The sequence below is a fragment of the Dermacentor albipictus genome, chromosome 1, assembly GCF_038994185.2.
Source record: "Dermacentor albipictus isolate Rhodes 1998 colony chromosome 1, USDA_Dalb.pri_finalv2, whole genome shotgun sequence".
Lineage (NCBI taxonomy): Eukaryota > Metazoa > Arthropoda > Arachnida > Ixodida > Ixodidae > Dermacentor > Dermacentor albipictus.
In genome coordinates, this window is record NC_091821.1 from 403,304,456 (window position 1) to 403,321,538 (window position 17,083).

Consider the following 17,083-nt stretch of genomic DNA (forward strand, 5'->3'; position numbering starts at 1 on the left):
AGGTAATTCCCGTCAAGATAGTAGCGTCCATTGAAATTGCTGAGGGTGCGCATATGAGGCCGTGCAGTTTTCAACTTAACGAATCGTGTTGGTCCAGCAAGGTATTCCTTAGGATAGCTCTTGTCTTTTTTTTTGTCTTTTTAGCTTCTGTAAAACAGAAGGCCTTCGTGGTATGGAAGACATACATGGAGACGCTGTATGAGACCTGTGCGTCATCATGACAAAGTTTTTTTTGTGTGTGTGTTTTTCAATACATTGTCACAACTACGATAGAAAGAAAGCAAGTGGGTGCGATGTAGTAGCCTTTGTTATATCTTCTGCGTGCAGTGAGTACGAAATAAGACACTGTTTGCCTTGTACGCTGCAGCGTACTCTGTCATAAAGATCGTTCTTGAAAGAGCAGTTAATCATAAAAGACTGCGAAGATTCATCTTCAACGGTCGTTTCCTTCTGACCACCCACCCAAGTGTCACACAGGTGCCAGCAGGCGTGTATTGGTCTTAGTTTCTCTTTTTCACCGAGCGTCCCCCGCCCCAGGAGCAATGAAATGGATGACAGCCGCCCTTCATCACCGCAAGTGGCGCTACAAGCATGTGGAACAGTTGCCTGGCCTAGAATGAACAGTTATTTTTGTTTTTGTGTTTCTTATTGAGCCTGATGGCATCAACTTTGCTCCAAAACACTCGACAACTAACCTGGTGCGTAATTTTCGCCTTTCCCATCTAATAATATGACAAATCTCACAGAACATGGGCAGCCTTTTTACTTGTGATAGCTCTTATTTGTTAGGAAGCAAGACGTTGCGGTTATTTATTCGCTCCGATGTTGTTCAAACATGGCATGCCGGGACTTACAGAAGATTGACAAAGAGGTCGCGAACCAATGGCACATGGTTTTGTGATCGTATGTATGAACCACTACATTGGATGGAAGCAACAATTGCATGGCCTCTTTGCTAAGCGTTCTAACCACTACGCCAAAACGCTATAGACAAGCGAACACAGTATTTACACGGTTACATCGTGTCCTGACGTTGCAAAATTGCGATGTTGAGTAAAATAGAGATATGATAAGCTTTGTATCTGTGGACACGTGTGCAAAAGAAAAAGCGTGTATATGGTACAGCTATCAGTTATGTTTGGATACAGTGCTAGTCCCGTGTATCTCGTATAACGTTGCTTTGAGACATTAGTCAATAAAGCAAACACAATTGTTTACTCAAATACTTTGTTGGAAACGTTTTACGCGTATTTTTCCATGACGAGCAAACCGCTCACCACTGAGCTTATTTTTGGAGTTGCGCAGAACGATCTCCGGCAGCAGCTGAAGAAGAGGCTTTGCTTCATTGCAATTATGGCGTCCGTGCAGTAATTGCAGTAAGGAGTATGTTATACAACTTGATCGCCACTGATCTCTCCCATTTAGTTCAATGCAGTAAGGTGTCAATAAAGCTAAGCAAGCTCGGTTTGTTCCGCGTCCAGTTCAGCCAGCAGGGCCACTTCAGCATTTTTGAATATTATTTGGAAGACTATGTAGGAGACGAAAGCACCAAAAAGCTGTTCTCAAAAATTCAGTGAAGCCCGTCAGACAGCCGACAGCAGTAACTCTCTCTCTCTCTCTCTCATTTTATTTAGCAATGCATACGTGTGAATCGTTATGGGTCACCGTCTCTCCCGTAGAGCAATACTATAGTCATTTTGCAAACTGCAGCCAGGAAAGTTAGTGCCTTGTGAGAACACGCAAATGCAACACTTCTAGCTGCCAATTTCTAACCACCACGTTAAAGCCAGACCCAAAATAACCTGAGCAAGGGGCGAAAACAATCTTCTCTATGCGTGGCTGAACAAATCTGGGCTCCATCCCGACATCACCAGCCAAATATCCTTTGACTCGTGCCCCCTCTTCCTAGCCTTATCACCTTTCGCCTTCGACGGCCGTGATACAGTCACTCACTATAAATAGCGCCCATTTTCGGCAGGCAGATTTGGAACACGTGGAACACGTGAAATCTATGGGCTGACATCTTCAGTTGTGTATGCACAAATCTCTCTTCAAAACCCTGCGGCAAAAGGAGAACGTATTTATTCTCTCTCTTCTTGGCAGCATTTCATTCGCGAACTGTCAAACTTCTCTGCAGCAATCTCTACTCGTTTTCAAACATATGCGTAAATAGATTTCTTTTCTCCGTCGACAGAGGGCACACGGCTACCGTCGCCACACAATTTTTTTTTCCTGTTTCAAACTACGCTTGGCTTCATCCACAACGGCCGCCGCCAGAAACTTCGCCTTTCTCCCTTTTCTTCTCTCTCTCTCTCTCCCTTTTCTTTTTTGACAGTCAGTGGCCTCACTGTGTTTGCGAAGTAATGCAAAGAAGGCGGGGGCTGAAGGAAGACGGCGATTCATTTCCAGGAAAAGAAGCCCGGGCATCAAAGAGCGGCAGCCATGCGCGACTCTGTCATTCGTCGGCTGCTGACAAATGGGACAAAGGGAGCTCGGCGAAGACGGCCGTGCTTTGGCTTACAGAAGCTGCTTCCAAGACTTAGGAGCACGAGAGACCAAGAGCACTCTTTCTATTACACCACTGGCCACGAAACCTTTATTTTTTTTACTTTTTCGTGCGCTTGGCGATTTCAGAAGCCTCGGTATGCACAACGGTCCTTGGAATGAATGGGCCAATTTGAGACTGGGCGTGAAATTGCGAGCGAGGCAGGCGGCGGCTGTTCGATCGCGGGCAGAAAGAAGGAAAGTTTGGATATGGAAATTTCTCGGACGCGTACAAGACGTCCGGCCTTTGTACATAGGAAAAGCGAGATCCCTCGTGACTTTTCTTTTGGCGTCGGCTGCGTTCGCTTGTAGCGGTCCGACATTTTCGCGCCGCGGTCCGTGTCGTTCGTCGAATGCAGCGCCGTCCCCGAGCGCTAATGGGCTCACAATGCCACGGATACCAGGAGAATTACTTTTTTTTATTGTTGTTGCTCATGAGCGATCAGCTTCTAAAGCCTTTTCGAGCGCAAGTGGAAATCCCAGTGAGAGATTTGGCAAGAGCTGGGTTGCATTATGATAAACGTCGCGCCGTTAACGCTTCCATTTTTGCTTCCTGCTTTGGCGATAATGATCTGAAGTCCACATACGGCTTCGTATTAGAATCTAGTTGCGGCTACTTCCATTATTGTTTAGTTCGAATGAGACACACGCATCGTTTTGGCGTGTTGAGTATCAACATAGACCTTCGGCTGCTTTAGTCCGATACCAATGTAATGCTGAGTGGTGTATCAATCAGCTTCTGAAGATGACCTTTCGCCCATGAAGCATGCACCCAGCCTGCGGTCATTGCGTGCAATTTGTGAAAAAAGTTTTGTGAGCTAGCAGATTTTTATGATTTCTTCGTGACAGCGAAAGTTCATTCTAAACCTGATGGTTGCTTTTTGCATGACATCTGGTGGGTGTTCTGTAAGAGTCCACCTAGTGGACCATCCATTGCAGCCTCTGCTGATTGGATGCAGCTGTACGAGTGAGGATTATACGAGCGGCCCTAGCCAATCAGGAATGGCCGAAATGGAGTCTACTAGATGGACTGTTGCAGAATACCTACCCTGCTGTGCATCGACGTCATTTGAGCTCGCATTCTTTGAGACGTATGCTTTTTACCTGAAAATGGTACGCTCGCGAAGAAAAGACAGTTACCTCGGCGAATATTGTCTGCATTTAATAGCACTCGGAGAATGAGTTAAAGTGGAGAAAACACAGATGACATCGACACGCTCATCGGTTAGTCATGGTTGTGTGCCAATTTCGCAATCTGCGAACCATAAGCTGAACTTTTTATTTCCACTTAAACCTTGCACCCTCTCATATATATATATATATATATATATATATATATATATATATATATATATATATATATATATATTGTTACGTCCAAGCGCGTCAAAGGGACGCGGGGATCAAGAAGAGAGAGGAAGAGGAGAACGAAGACTGTGCAGCGGCCATTCCTGTTGTTCGTAGCCTGCCGTTCCTGCTCTCGCACGCCTGAATAAACCCCTTTTCCCCGTGCTTGTAACAAATTGGTGGACGGTGCGGGGTACACCTCGTAACCACGGAGCCTACGCTGCTACAACTTCGCCGAAGCCGTCGACTTGCCGGACTTCCGCCACCATCACCTGACATGACTGAATACGCCTGCCAGATCCCCGAAGGTTCTGACGCGGCTTCAAGGCCAGCACCTGGCGTTCCGTGGCAATACTACCGGGTGCCACTCACTTTCGGAGGAAAAGCCGGAGAAGATGTCGACGAATGGCTCACGAACTACCGAAGGGTGAGCCGATCTAATGGTTGGAACTCGACCGCGCAGTTGTCAAATGTTGTGTTTTCCCTTACCGACACAGCACTCGTCTGGTATGAGAATCACGAAGACACGCTCACTTCATGGGAGCTTTTCGTAGAGGAGCTCAGAGCGTGTTTTGGAGACTCTAGCGCAAAAAAGAAACGCGCCGAACAGACGCTTTCGCAAAGAGCTCAGATTCCCGGCGAGACCTGTACGACTTATATAGAAGAAGTGCTGAAACTGTGCAAAATAGTGAACTTTCAAATGTCTGAAGAGGACAAAGTTGGACATTTGTTGAAAGGGATAGCCGAAGACGTCTACAATTTTTTGATCGGCAAAGAAAGCTTGGATTCCGTATCTGACGTCATTCGCCACTGCAGGACCTTTGAGACGCTGAAGATGCGACGGATAATACCGAAGTTTGGTCGCCTGGCTAATGTCACGACGGTGGCAAGTGTAGACCCGAGTTCGTGTGTTGACCTTCCATCAACAATACGGCAGATTGTTCGCGAAGAGTTGCTCCATCGGGAAGAGATGTACCGTTGCACACCCGGCATCGCTGGTGCGTACTTACCACACGAGATGCGAAACACGGCCGTTTCGACCGCATGGCAACCCACGGTTCACTCAGCGACCGTCGAGTATAGGTCTACCCCACAAACGAGAGGGACCCTAAGCTATCGAGATCATGACTACGACCAACGCCCTCACCGCACGCATGCCTCCGGGCGGCCGATGCCTAGCCATGATGAATGGGACCCACCTGCTGGCTATGCAGTCGACAGCAACATGCGTGACTACGTGCAAGAACATCGAAATTTGCGGCATCTGCCAGTATGTTTCCAATGCGGTGTCGCGGGCCACATAGCGAGATTTTGCAATCGTCGCCCAACTACGTGGAATCGTCGATCGGGGTCCTCAACAAGGACCACACCACCTACGAGGACAACTCAACAGCCATGCACCTCTTGGTCAGCTGGCGTCCCTCCTGGCAACGATTACTGGCAGAGAAGCTTCCGGAGCCGCTCGCCGGCATCTGACAGGAGTTTGACGCCACCGCCAACTTCTCGTGCAGCGCGTTTACGTCAATCTCCATCGCCAGTGCGCCGCTCAGCCTCGCCTTCACAACCGGAAAACTAGCTAGCGCGGCCGATGGGGGTGAGGTCGCTCGACACGTGCTATCGACAGAAATGCCCCCTGCAGTTGCTATGATTAAGAACAAAGTGCATGTACTTGTTGATGGTGTTCCTACAATGGCTTTAGTGGATACCGGGGCAACTGTATCCGTAATGAGTCTCGGTTTTAAAAGGCGGTTGGGGCGCAAAGTCGTATTTCCGTGGGACCAGGCTGCAACGTTTTGTGGAGTGAGCGGCGAGTCGTTGCGCCCTGTTTGTGTTTGCACTGCTGAAGTGTCCCTGGCTGGTGGAGTTTTCGCGACGGAGTTTGTAGTTATTCCCCGATCGACGCACGAAGTGATTTTGGGCATCGACTTTTTGCGGCAGTGTGGTGCGACTGTTGATTGTCGCACGGGGGAAGTTTGCGTTGATGGCCATGTTTCGTCCGGGCTCTTAGAGAAGACTTGCAGTCAAGGTGAACTTTGTGTGTCTGCAGATACTGTTGTGCCTGCGTCCACCTCGGTGTGCGTGCCGGTTGTATGTCGCGGTGAAGTTCCACACAGTTTCGATGCCTCCGTAGAGCCAATGCATCTAAATTGTGTGAAGAAGAACGTTTTTGTCCCTCATTGTGTGGTATCCATCGGCAACGGGCGTGCTGGCTTGTGGACGGCCAACTGCTCGGCAGAACCCGTCCTGCTTCCAGACGGCTTGAAACTCGCCTACTTTACAGAATACACGTCTTCCTCCATAGCCGTACTAACAGATTCGCCGTGTGAACCTGCTGACCTTCGCCAAGTCTCAGACAAAAAGCTTCTGTCTATGATAAACAAGTCGCTCAGCACAAAGGAGCGCCATACCTTGGTGGATACGCTTTCTAAGCATCTGTCAGTGTTTGACTTTGCGCAGCCGGACAAAGCGTTCTCGATTCCCGAGTCACGAACGCGCCATACTATCGATACGGGATCTGCGCGCCCGATCAGGCAAAAGCCTTATCGCGTGTCGCCTAACGAGCGCAAGATAATCGGGGAACAAGTGAGTGACATGATGAAAAATGGGATAATACAAGAGTCCTCGAGTCCTTGGGCAGCTCCGGTCATACTCGTCAGAAAGAAAGACGGTAACTGGAGATTTTGCGTCGATTATCGAAGATTGAACGCCGTCACTAAGAAGGATGTCTACCCGCTGCCCCGGATTGATGATGCAATTGATTGCCTTCATTCGGCCTCTTATTTTTCTTCCGTGGACCTGCGCTCAGGATATTGGCAAATCCCGATACACCCGACAGACAGAGAGAAAACAGCCTTCATAACCCCGGATGGATTATTCGAATTCAATGTGATGCCATTTGGGTTGTGCAACGCTCCAGCAACCTTTGAAAGGTTCATGGACACCATTCTGCGTGGGTTAAAATGGAACATCTGTATGTGCTATCTTGACGACGTTGTTATATTCGGGCGCACATTCAATGAGCACAATACGCGCCTGGATATTGTCCTCGACTGCATCAAAAACGCCGGCCTGGTTCTGAACTCCAAGAAATGTAAATTTGGTGACCGTCAAACCCTTGTGCTGGGTCATCTTGTTGACAAAGACGGTATCCGGCCTGATCCCCTCAAGACGGCAGCTGTCGAAGCATTCAGTGCACCGCAGTCAGTGAAGCAACTTCGTAGTTTTCTGGGTCTTTGCTCTTACTTTCGCCGATTTATTCCTGGTTTTGCTGACGTCGCTTATCCTCTGACAAATCTGCTACATAAAGACGCACGGTTTGAGTGGACACCCGAGTGCGATTCTGCATTTCGTCAGCTGAAGTTCCTGTTAACCTCTCGACCTATTCTTCGCCACTTCAATCCTACTGCGCCGACAGAAATCCACACAGATGCTAGTGGCGTTGGTCTGGGTGCCGTATTGGTCCAACGCTATGACGACCGTCAGCACGTGATTGCTTATGCAAGCCGCTCATTAAGCAAACCTGAACGGAATTACACGGTGACAGAGCAAGAATGCCTCGCTGTAATCTTTGCGGTTCAGCGATTTCGCTCGTACTTGTACGGACGCCCATTCCAAGTCGTCACAGACCACCATTCCCTGTGCTGGCTCGTGAACCTTCGCGACCCTTGTGGTCGCCTTGCGCGCTGGGCTTTGAGGTTGCAGGAATATAACTTCACTGTTTCCTACAAGAGTGGCCGAAAACACGCTGACGCAGACTGCCTTTCCCGTATGCCGCTTGCCACGACGGACTGCGACGCAGACGATTTTGATCATCTCGTCGCTTCTGTGACACCCGCTTTTCCAGATATCGATGCGTTCAAAACAGAACAACGGACAGACACTAAATTGGAGCCACTCTTTACTTCTGCCCATTCAAGTGCAACAAGCAGCTACTGTGTACGTGACGGGCTCCTGTACAAAAGGAACTACTCAAGCACGGGTGCACGCTTCCTTCTAGTGGTGCCGGAGCGTCTCCGGCCAGCAATCCTTCAGGCTATGCACGATGACCCTACCTCCGGGCACTTAGGCACTGTGCGCACACTTTATCGCATTCAAGAACGCTTTTACTGGCCCCGGATGCGACATTCAGTTGAGTTTTATGTCGCCAGCTGCATACAGTGCCAACGTCGGAAACGCCCAACCACTGCCCCATCTGGTCTCCTTCAACCTGTGCCGCCTTCCAGCTCACCCTTTTGGCAAGTTGGAATTGATCTGTTAGGCCCTTTTCCAAAGTCATCTAAGGGGAACCGCTGGATAATTGTCTGCACCGACTATTTCACACGCTATTGCGAGACGGCGGCTATACCATCAGCAACTGCCACCGAAGTGTCACTTTTCTTACTTCACGCTATTGTTCTACGACATGGACCACCTGGTGTTATCATAAGCGACCGGGGACGTCAATTCACGGCGGATATCGTGGAAGAGCTTGTGCGTTTGTGTAACTCGCACCTCAGGCACTCGACGCCATATCATCCGCAAACGAACGGCCTCACTGAGCGCACCAATCGAACGATCACCAATATGCTTTCCATGTATGTTGCGTCCGATCACAAGAATTGGGATGAAGTTCTACCGTTTATTACTTACGCATACAACACCGCCAAGCACGAGACAACCGGCTACAGCCCCTTCTTCCTTCTATATGCTCGGCCGCCCCGGTATACGCTCGACACTGTCCTCCCTTTTTACCACCACGACAATCCTACGGTCGCCGATACGCTGTGCCTCGCTGAAGAGGCTCGGAGACTTGCGCGTCTTCGGACTTTGGCATCACAAGAAAACTCCAAAGCCCGCTACGACGCACGACATCGGCCAGTTACATATAACCCTGGTGATCTCGTTTGGCTTTGGACTCCCACAAGGAAGCGCGGTTTGTGTCAAAAGCTGCTGGCGAACTACGATGGACCGTATGTTGTCATCGACAAAGTCAGCGAAGTGAACTATACTCTCGCGCGCCTCACGAACACTGGTAGACGTTCTGCTAGGACACAAGTCGCGCATGTCGCACGGTTGAAATCATGCACGCCACGACAAGCTAGTTGACTCGCCCAGGGGGCTTTGTCTGCGAGGGGAGGTATGTTACGTCCAAGCGCGTCAAAGGGACGCGGGGATCAAGAAGAGAGAGGAAGAGGAGAACGAAGACTGTGCAGCGGCCATTCCTGTTGTTCGTAGCCTGCCGTTCCTGCTCTCGCACGCCTGAATAAACCCCTTTTCCCCGTGCTTGTAACAATATATATATATATATATATATATATATATATATATATATATATATATATATATATATATTGCTTTACACACATTGATTACGTGGCAACATGTATGAAATCTTACTGTTCCGACGCATATAAACGAAAAAAATTGGGTGTATGCATGTGTATCACTTCGCTTTTTGTTGAATTACTGGACCTGATGACAAGCCAGGCCGCCTCCATGGTCGAGCAGACGCTATTCGGTGATGCTCCTCATTGTGCCACATGACTCTATAGCTCAGTGAACCATTCGTCATCTCTGCAACATAAATTAGGGCTTAAACTCCCCACTAGGGAATTGCCATATAGTGCGTAGCATTCTTGTAATCATTACTTGTGGCGCTTATGCTCTACCTTTGAATCCAAGACTGCCGTAATTTAAGACATAAGCAAATCAAAAGAATATCACGCACACTATGACGATTTCCCCGGTAAACTCCTGTTTAACGTGAAACTTTATCGTATGTTTTTAAAGTGAGTAAAACCACCATCTATCCGACCATCTCGCACTACTATATGTGTGTATGCATGCTGAAAATTACTATTGCATTAAGAGAAATAACCTCGAAGTGCGTCTGTAAGATAATTTTGCAATTACCAGCCATATAAGTGATTATCAATCGCAGAAGGGGAACAATGGTCGAGCAATGAATTACTCGAATGTATTCCCTATATGTATACATACTCTAAAGATGACGCAGTGACAAAAGGGGCAATGAGTGCCTGACAGAATCCCTTACCTCGCACAGTAGCAGCGGCACAGCGCATGTTAAGCTAAACATTTGCCAGAATGTTCGCAGTTCAGCAAATGATACTACCCGGTGTATAAGTAAACAGCCCATCTTCATCGTTAGTTGCGGCAATACTGTTGGCGAGGTTAAAGCAAGAAAGTACAGTCAACAAAAAAAAGAAAACATACTACCATTCACGAGAGCGAAAAAAAAAAAAACTTCAGTAGATGATTGCGACCATGTAGAATTACGAAACTATTTCCAGCAAATTTGTTTCCTTATAGCAGTTAAAATAAGAGTTTCACTTTCTGTAACTACATTTTAAAAAGTTGCCGGTATTTGTTGGCTGCGTTTGAAACCTTGCCTGTAATGCTACACGTAATGTTTTCGACAACCTATTGTTAGGGATTTCTAAAAGCTAGTAATAGATAAACATACATTTTACTTCGCCAGAACATTACCTATAGGCTCCTCTGCCCCTCCCTGCACGCCTATGTTTGACGCATTGGATCTTGCTTTCGTTCCCTGTTCTCACAAAGCAGCCAGATAAATTCTAATTTGTTTGTAAAACACATTAATAAAGCTCCGGATCGCTTGAATTGGTAATTTACAGCAAATGACATAATTCATCCCCTCACTTCCAACTTAACCGGCACAATAGCCATAACTCGCACTTTATTTTTGCCAAATATACCTCGGAGATACCAACTACGAACATCATATCACGCATGCAAACAGGTGGAAGGGCGGGGGGGGGGGGGAGGGGGGAGGCAACGAGTGCTCCATAATTCTTTCCAATGCTTCAAACTGAACGAGGAACGCATACATTTATCATACATCGGAATTACCAAGACAACCCCACCACTTTCCACAATATACAAACATGTAACCTGCAGCTCTGCCGGGACAATGGCAAGGAGCTTCTATAGCAGCCGTATCACGCTTTCTCAAACATCATTAGGACATTTTTTTTTGCAAGGGCTGCATTTGATTCAACTAATTTACCTTCGTACAGCGATTTTTTATAGCATTCCATCCATTTTTGATCAATTTGATCGCAGTGGCATTTCTAATTCTGCCAGGGCAACGGGATAAATTGGGCCCCGTTTGTTAAACACACATCGTAATGTTCTAGAGCACTTGTATGCGTAATTTATTACCCCAGCCGCGATTACCGACCGACTTTGAAGTTTGCCTACACATAAACTATCACATTGGTTTTTGTCTTGCAAAAGATAAAGAAGCTCCCTCATTTGATTCACTGAGAATACAAGGTGAAACGAGTATACGTACAAGCATAAAACGAGCTATACAACCACGGTTCATGATTAGTCATAACGCCTTCAAATGAGCCAGAAACATTTTAAAACTTCGCTACGCACTGCACCTAAGCCGCGGCCATTCCTTTTAAGTATAAATTATGTGAAATGGAGAGTTCTCTTCAAAATTTGGAAAACGTAGCTGAAAACAGCAGCTTGACTCTTTCAAACGCTTGCTGAAGAATAAATGACTTTTATTTTATTTCAGAAAATGCATTTGATCAACAGAGGATTAATATAGCACACAAACTTGTCACAGCATTACCCGTATGTCCGCAACCTTTGACCACGGTTGCGTTTATAATTATGCCAAGCCAGCGTTGTAAGTTTTTTCCTAGGACTTGGGCCTGCCAGATAACTGAGCAGAATGTCAATAAAGTTTTTACCACCACCATGCCAGTCGTAAAACAGACTGATGACGCCCAGGACCACTCCATTGTAAGAAGGCGCATTTTATCGAACAATTTGGGACGTTGCCTACGCATTACCCATATGGTATCCCTAATGTTTCTCATGCATGAAGAAGATGCCTTCTTTGGCTGACCTAAGGCACTGGAGAAACAAATTGCAAGCCTCGTATGTGACGAACAAAAATAGGCGGGAAGGGAGGGTTCATTTTTATTTACAACGTAACATTTAAAGCAAGTACGTGTTGTTTCGAAACGCATTACACTTAAAATTCTCCCTGTTTACACAGAACTTGAAGTTTGTACTTCGTGCAGTTGTTTTAGTAGTCTGGGAACATGTTGAATAACGGCTGTGCGACTCATTCGAACGCTTCAATAAGTAACCTTCCACAAAGACTGCAATTAACGCGCACAGTTTAATCCTTTATGCCTTGTTGCTCATGAGACGCTTCCTACTTCGACGAAATATAAACGCCGTACCTGGCATAGTTTACCGAGGAAACTGGTGAAAGCAGGTATATGCGCTTTGTAACACCTACAAGTTGGGAGAAAGCAGGTATTTAGTAAATATCTTTAAAGCACATAAGCAACCAGCACGGTTCAAACTTTGGTATATGGCACTAAAGAAACTGGCCGCCCTTTACTCAAAACATGCAATCTGTATTTATTTTGCTTCTGCCATGGAACGCGAGGTAGTATAACTCTAATAATGAAACAGCCAAAAAATGACAGGGACAGACAAGGTCAGATATGAAACATGCCGAGAGAAAAAAAAAAGTTTACGCAGTGCTACAATGGTATTTTAACGGCTCCACACATTTCGAAAATGTCTTTTTTTTAGCGTTTGGGCAAAAGACAAAAACACGACACAAAATACAGAAAGACCGCACAGGACCACCATTGCCAAATTGATTGGTCACCAACTCGTAAAACTCCCGACATTCCTCCAGGTCTTTACGAACACATTTATTCACGTTGCCCCTAAAGGCCCTCCAGGAGAGGGTATTACATAGGGGGGAGGGGGGTGATATTATTACATAGGGGGGGAGGGGGGGATATATATATGTATATATACCGAGAGGCTGCCGAGTCTATGAGTATATGCGAGCTGTTTCAGCGAACGCTTTCATAGTTTTATAATGGTTGCCTGGGACAGATAGCTCAATTCCAGATCATGAGGAGGTCTACTCGAAGTGGCGGGCACTACTAGCACAAAAAAATGGAAATGCCTAATGGAAAATGAATAAAAATTTACTAATTAATCTTCTAACTAATTACGATATGACGCCTATTCACAAGGTGGATTCAGATGGGAAAAATGACATAGGTTGGAACAAATGACATAGTTGGAACAAATGACATAGGCACAGAAAAAAAAAGCCAGAAGTGCAAAAGAGCCCACGGTAGCATTTGAAGCGTCGCTTCAAACTCAAGATTTTGTAAAACAGGCACAATACATAGCTCGAAGAACTTCAAACATGAGTGAGTCGGTGCATGGTGGCTTATTACGCCTCGAGTTTATTTCTATGACGCCGTTACAAAAGAAATAAAGTTATGGAAACTCGTTCAGTTTTTCGTACTTTGAACAATTGTATGCAGACTTATATGTTTGACATTGAACACTTACTACTCATTTCTTGTGGCTTTCCCGCGCTTTTTATGGGTCCAGCGTGGTTTATTCGGTTTTCCTGTTACCGTTAAAGGCAGCGCTCTGGCAAAGGGGTTGCAATATAATATACAGGGTGAGAACAAACCTTCTAGTCGAAAAGACAGCCTTACAAGCCATTCTTCTTAAAACAGCAGTGAATGTCGTGTTGACTGACAAGCATAAAGCAGAGTTCCACATGGCAAAGAATCTCCCATTGAAGTGCGACAGAACACGAGCATGACAAGGCAAAACAGCTGCACAGGCAAGCTGTCCATTACTATATCCGTATGGGCACTGTTATCAATATTGAAATTCCCGTGGCAACAGCCGCTGCTCAATGAAATGAGCATCGCAAATAAGCTTCCTTTCTCTTTAAGCTTATGATTTTCGACTGGATGTTCTTTTATATTCCGCGATCCCGGATGGTTTAGTTTTCTTAGCCAAAACGCTAGCTATGCGCTGGCGCGTTCGCGCAAGAGCGAGTATATGCACCCTGCAGATTGCCTAATAAGCAGTTGAGATTGACAGGCTAGAAGCAAGTAAGAAAAAAAGCTGTAAGATTGACGTGTCACTGGTATGACCGTGACTTTTGACGGTTTCGTACACTTCGTTCCATAAATTTTACTTCGCTCTATTCACGTCGCCACATATCATTCTTACATTTCTTGCACAGCATCGTAAAGTCTTGCGTTACACTACCGAAAAAAAACAACAACTGTACTAACCTCGCGCCAGTCATCAACGAGACGACATCACAACTTAAACTTGATGCCCTATTATTGACGCACTAATATGTTTAAATTCAGTTTTTTTCCTCGTTCCAAAGAAAATATACAATTCCTTACCTGGGTCTATTCGCTCATGCCTAACCCGAAGTTTTCTATCTGCCATCCAAGATGTGTGGTCTTAGCATATCACCCTCATCGGCATCTCGTATTTTGCTGTATATAATTTCCCTCTGTTAAACCACTCCTGCTGTAGAGCTTATTGCGCTGTATAGTATGTACTGAACAAATAAGGAAATGCCTACGGGCCCCAGCAGCCAATGCACAATTGAAGTAGCCATAAAAAGCTAAGTGCAGTGCTGAACGTGCATAGAAAAAATACGATGAACCAAAACGGTATACTTAGCAGGACACCTCCAGAACTGAACCAAGGGTAACAACAGCGACTACAGAAGATTCCTTTCTTGCCCTGAGGTACGAATTCCAGGGTTCCTCCATGAAAGACGGTCTCCTCTGCCTTAGGTACCGCATTCATTGATCGACGCCTGGGCTCAAAGCGCAGTTTGGGGACATTGCTCTATGTGTTCACTTATTTTGGGGACTAGACGAAACGGCTGGAAAAGGAAGTGGACTTGGCCAAGCGTAAGAATTGTTAAGTTCTTTCGACAAACAGCGACTGGGTCAACGAAAACGTGACGCCTGCGGCAACGCCGTAAGCTAGAAAGAATGCCGTGCGTCGAAACTCTTCACAGCCACTGGTAACGTCTGAACCCAATTTCCTCTTTCGGAAGATTTGGGGCTGTCTCGACGCTGTTCTTTTGACACTCAAGCAAGAACTTTCGTGTATTCGGCTGTTTTCTTCTAGGCGTATCCTGATCGCTAAGAATGTGCGCACTTACAACCTGCACACGTGCTTATTTTAGGGTATCTGGGCACCCTTATGTGTCCCTACATATGTTTAAGTTTGCGATCGGCTACCACCACTGTGCTTCCCATCGTTTATATCTGCCAAAAATGTGCCGACTTTGAAGCTGTTGTCTCTTTATTTTCTTACTACGAACAAAGCCGGCTTCACTTTATCAGCTTCTAATACGCGAGTTAGACGAGCAAATTTAGTGACACCTCGATCGAGTGCAATTCGTTTATCTATGTGTCGTTTCGGCGGCATGGTGCTGGACGGTTAACCAAAGTGTCATATGGGGTTGCTGACGATTGCTCTCTATGAAGCCGCAGCGGTTGACCTGATTCTTGGCGTTCTGAATTTTATAACCGGTCACAGTTTTACTACGAAATAAATACTTATATTCGCAACCTTTGCAATCAGTACCGTACCGTACCGTCAGTACCGTACCGTACCGTAATCCGTACCGTAATCAGAACTGTAATCCGATTAACACGTCTGTTTGTTTTGAGCCAATGCAAGCAAAGAGCTTATCCGAAATCCACACGGTCGGAATGGCAGTACATGACGGAAATTAATTTTTAAAGCTTGTCATAGCTTCAGTTATGTTGCAAAGATGCCGAAAACATGTGAAATCATGAAAAAGTGTTCTTAGCATTAGTACCGACTCTGTTGTGGACATTATTTAAATATTCTTGAAGAACTGCTTCCGATGTTGCACACTTCAGTGGATCGAAGTGATTTCGTCGAACACCCTTGCTGGCAAGGGCACTCCACAGCAAGCGCCACTTAACTTTTCTGTCTCGCAGCCTGCAAGTGACACTAACAACGAAACGCACTCGCTTGAAGTGTCACAAACTTAGCTCATCTGACTAGGGTCTAAATGTAAGAAAGGCTGCGCAACACATTAGACCAACATCCTACACTGGCTCACTAGCGGAGGACGAGGTCATCGCTCTGAGAAAGAGTGCGCCCCTAAAAGTTCAGCTTAGAACAGAAGACGTCGAGGGTAAATGTCACAAGAGCCCAAACATCATTTATGAATTGGGTTTCTAAGGAATCAGACAAAAAGAAACATCACGCATTGACAAGGGCTACCACGCGTTCTGAAATATTTCTAAACGGAGCGATTACGAAGTGCCAGAGTGTATGGCATGCTTCCTACCTGTGTCGATCGGTGAGCCACTATTTCCGTCTGAACGCCTCCTAGAAAAGAGGAGAAATTCCTGGTGGAATACCGGATGCAATCTATGGCACACTCCAGAGTACCTGTTACAAAGAGGGGAGAGGTGAAGTGGGAAAGAAGGATATATAGGCGCAAGTAATTCACGGCCAGGAAGCAAGGAAGCAGTGCATGGCTAAATGATTGTTATAAGTAATTATAACTTCATCCTAACTATGCCCCTGATGAAACACCATAGTACACCTCAACACCATCTTGCATGTGTCACCGGAACCACCAAGAGTGTAAAGTTGCACACCCACGATCATGAGAACCGATATTTTCAGCCTCATTGTTTGCCCGAGCTGCGACAGAATGAAATGGTTTTCCTTCTGATGCTGTTGCTATCACCCGCGCGTCTTTATTCTGACAACAACTTGCAAACTATTTTCAGCACAGCTGTCTTTATTAAGTTTTTGCTTTTGCACCGGTTTATTTGTGCACCACTCCTTGTGTAATACACCGAAAAGTGGGTCGGTAAAACAAATAAAATTAAGTGAACTGAAACAGCGCTTTCGAAGTGTTCACATCCTCCCGACTTTAGAAAAGCAGATGTTCTGAATGAATACATAAACATACGTGTAAAAAAACAGCTTTTACCTGCGTGTTATTTGTGCGTCTGTATGTCTAGCAGTTTAAGAAAGAGCATCGAAGCATAAACCTCAAGATGACGCACACGAGGTGATAATGAAAACACCCCATTATAAAAGTTGTATAGATTATTGAGTTATCATGTGTGCTCTATGACTTCAATATTCCATAGAATTCCGAAGAACACAAAGGCAATGTTATGGAACCTGGACGTAGGGAAAAACTTTAGAAAATTCAAATGCAGAAGCAGCATCAAGAGTTTAGTGGCTTACATGATCGACCATGCATTCCTTTTTTTATCAAAGCGGTCATTTTTTATGCATAATTTTCAGTGTCAGTGGTCGGGCAAGAAAT

At 45.9% G+C, this 17,083-nt stretch overlaps 1 protein-coding gene across 1 annotated transcript in view; it reads right to left on the bottom strand.

Annotated features, from left to right (window-relative positions):
• Window positions 1-16,120, bottom strand: part of LOC135903596 (5-hydroxytryptamine receptor-like) — an 86,298-nt gene extending 70,178 nt beyond the window's left edge. Inside the window, exon 1 of the mRNA XM_065433914.2 lies at window positions 16,082-16,120. The gene's annotated coding sequence lies outside the window, so the exon portion shown is untranslated. The remainder of the gene's footprint in view (window positions 1-16,081) is intronic.
• Window positions 16,121-17,083: the final 963 nt, after the last annotated feature.